Source organism: Rousettus aegyptiacus, unplaced genomic scaffold, assembly GCF_014176215.1.
Source record: "Rousettus aegyptiacus isolate mRouAeg1 unplaced genomic scaffold, mRouAeg1.p scaffold_m13_p_11, whole genome shotgun sequence".
Classification (NCBI taxonomy): domain Eukaryota; kingdom Metazoa; phylum Chordata; class Mammalia; order Chiroptera; family Pteropodidae; genus Rousettus; species Rousettus aegyptiacus.
In genome coordinates, this window is record NW_023416286.1 from 16,972,286 (window position 1) to 16,976,237 (window position 3,952).

Genomic DNA, 3,952 nt, shown 5'->3' on the forward strand with positions numbered 1-3,952 from the left:
AAAGCTCTGTTAGCTTTCAGATAGGTGTTTTGGGGGGATGTCCTTTAGGTGATAGTCTTAAAATTGGGGCTCTGGATGTTGGCTCCAAACCTTTCACTCTTCAGGGAGAAGCTGGGAGTTGCGAGTTTCTTCTTGATTGTACGTCATTGTGCCAGGGGTGGGGGTTATGGCAAGAGTGTGTTTCGGCCTTTCCCACCAGTTTTAATGCAGGTTTTTTTCTCATTTATCCAATATGTAGGATTTGCTCAGCTAGTTTCTGGATTATTTTAAAGAGAAAATTGTTTAATGTGTAAATGTAGATTCAATATGCTCATGGGATGAGGTTAGGTTCCTTCTACGGTGTCATCTTGGACTTGAACCCTAATAGTTACAATTTTATCTTCTCCATTCCAATTTTTATACCTCCAATTTTTTTCTGCTAGTTGATTGCATTGGCTAGTACCCCAGAAAAATGTTAAGTAAATAATTGAGATGATAGCGTATAATATTGTCATCTTGTGTCTGACCTTCATGTGAATGCTTCTAGTATTTTCTCATTATTAAGCTGGTCTTTGGGCTGAGAGCTAGTGAGTTATTTTATTATCTTAAAGAAGTATATATCTATTTCTTTAACTACATAAGATTATACATCACCATTTGAAGAGAATCTTCACCGGCCAGTTTTGGCATGAAAAATGTTCCACATATACAAAACTTATGACATATATACTTCATATCACTAAAGAAGCAAAAGAATTCCTTAAAGTATCATTTGCTGTGCCCTGCCTGCCTCCCCCCTCTACTTGGTGAGAGACATGCGCATTGCTCAGAACTATTATCACAGGAGAGCAAAGGCGGATGAAATAGCGGAATAATGGTGTATTAGGTTGCTATTGCTGCTGTAACAAATAACCACAAATTTAGTGGCTTGAAAAATATAAATTTATTTACTTACAGTTCTATAATTTGGAAGTCTGAAATTGGTGTCACTGGGCTAAAATCAAGATGTTGGCAGGGCTGCATTCATTTCTGGAGGCTGTAGGGGGAAATCTGCCTTCTTGACTTTTTGACTTCTAGATGCTGTCCCCATTTTTTGACTTACGGCCACTTTTTCCATTTTTCAAAGCCAGCAACATAGCATATCTATGACCCCTCTTTTGTTGTCAAATCTCTGTCTCTGATTCTCTTCTTCTGCCTTCTTTGTTCACTTGTAAGAATCATTGTGACTGTATTAGGCCAACTCCAATATTAAGATCAGTTGATGTGCAGCCTTAACTTCACCTGTGACATTAATTCCTTTATGTATGGAATGTATTCAGAGGGTTGAGGGATTAGGACATTATTAGGGGCCATTTTCTGCCTTCCACAGATGGCATACACTTAGGGTGGGTCTGTGGGGTATGAGTGGGGAGAACCAAACCTGAGGGAACCATGTGAGGAGAAGAAGAGGTGGTCACCATCAGGGGATGGCCCAGCCTTGGGCATTGTGGACACTAAGAAGCCACATGAGAGCAAAGCAAATATCTGTAGATCTTCCACTAACTTTTTTAAAAAATTAAAAACTTTATTTCTTTAGAGCATTTTAGGTTCCCAGCAAAATTGAGGAGAAAGTACAGAGAATTTGCAAATACTCCCTGTACCTCCCACCCCCACATCCTCAACTGACCTTAAGGGTGCTCTGCATGTGCCCCGTGCTAATGGTTATTCTTCCCATCAGTGAGTATGGTGGGTGGACGTGATGCCTGCTCCAGTCCTGAGATCCAGATGCTGTCTAGACTTCCAAATGAGGCCACCCCTTTTCTAATGGCCCGGAACACTTCTCAGGGCTCCTGAACAGTGGACAGGATCCATAACGACTGGAGTGGGCAGAGGCAGTGGTGCTGAAGAAGAAGCCCCCAACATTGATATTAGTGAAGATCACTCCTATGGTACTAATATCAACATTTAAGTTTTTACTTTACAGTAATTTGTATAAGATAAAGGCAGAACACAATAGCATGTCAAATAATTGTATGATTACTAATGAGCCAATGTGATATTCTGGCTGAATTGAAAGGTTGTGGCTTGAAACTGCTGGTATAAACTCCAAGTATGATTTGAAGACCAAATCAGGCATGGGAAGGGCATTAGGAACCTCAGGGTATAGTATGAGAGAGTCTGAGTTGGATAAAATTCAAATATATAGAAGTGGAGGACCTGGCAGGGAATCAACGATCCCAGATGGAAGGCTGAGGAAGCCAAGCCCTCTGTTCGGTGATTTGGCCATGTGTAGTTAGGCAACATGAAGGGGTGAGCTGGCTTCAGTGAATCTTCTAAGGAAGCTGTCTTTATGGAGTTCTTAAAAAGAGAGTATGCAATATTGAAGTGTAATAGAGTTTAGAATCAAATGCTATTATAGCAAACTCCAAAGGATGGTTTGCGGTCTAGGTTGCACTTAAACTTGATGGTATTCAATATTTCTTGACATGGATAGACTGCTGGGGTTACTTTTTTTTGCTACTTGGAGATTTTTATTGTAATTGTTTTTGTGGAAAAGACTGTCTATGGCAATGCTTTGAACTTACAGTATTTTTTTCGTCTTGACATCTCTGTCACTTCTGAGACAGTCTGGTGACAGTGTGCATTATGTGCTTTATTACAAGTTTTATAGACCTTTTTCGTCCTCTTTTATTTCACAGCTTTGGTGGTGGTAGAGGGAGTCCTTGGGCTATACAAGGAAAGAAATGATAATAGTTTATTGTCAATCTTGATTATCTTGCATTATTCAATTTGCCTGTGATCTCTAAGAAGCTACATGATTCTAAATGTTTTATTGATTATTTATTTCAATTTAGGGGTAAATGTAATACTTTATTAAACAGAGAAGCAAGGAAAACTTACTATCATTTTCTTTGATTTTTCGGGGCACAAAAAGGAACAAGTCATAACTTCTTAGGATAGTTTTAAGAGTCTTATTTATCAAAATGGCAAAAGATCCTGGTTTTCGTCAGGATCTTGGAAGTCCTTGTTATGTGGGTTGGCTTCCATTGGTGCATCTGTCTGCCCCTTTTTTACATGGTGCCTCTGATGGGCAGGTCTGAGTGCAGAGGCCTGATGTAGGACATACTGCTTTTCTTGATTAAAAAAGTCAAATAAAATACTACCAGCTAGTTACATGTGTGTTGGCTTGTAGTATTTACAAGGCACCATTATATATAATATTTCACAGAGACTTTTCAAGTGGAGGAAACTACTCAGTGCTCCTGGGGAGTATTAATATACATTAATATGTATGTGGTATGTGTGCATACATCCCTATAGCATTTGCATGATAATTTGTAATTTACAAAGCACTCTTACAAATATATCCTCTCAAGGAGAGGAAACTACTTAATGTTCCTGTACCCTTGGGTATAAATAAATATTAAAGTGGGCTCAATAACACTAGGATTGCTTCCTCTGTTAAATTAGATCCTTTACTTAAAACTTGGACACAAGCAGACTTGTAGCTTCACTGAGGACCATGGATATGTGCTGGGAAGGAAGCATCATTCTGCTGTTACAAGACAACTCATAAGTTCTTTTGAAATTTTCCTTTGATGTGCTCATGATTTCTTGCAGCTGGGGAAATAAAACTTAAAGTGACAGCTCTTTAGCAAGTTGTCATTGCTCTGCCTGGATTTCTTGGCCAAATTTCTTATTCTTTTTTCATTTTTAAGGCTGAGGTAAATGGCTATTTACTAAGATGACAAGGAGCACTCTGTAAAGCAGATGCCTGGTGGAGGAATGTGCTTGCCATAGGCTCTCTTACAGCCATAGGCACCATTCCTGAATTCAGTTATATTTTGGGAACTCAGTTTTCTTGAGTCGTAAGTTATGTCTTTTCTTGGTCATTTCTTTCATGTCATCATGGTTTGATAGAGATTCAAAACACCATCAGATGCTCAATGGGTCTGCTCACATTCCTTGACCCCTTCTGTTGCTTTTTGGTGGT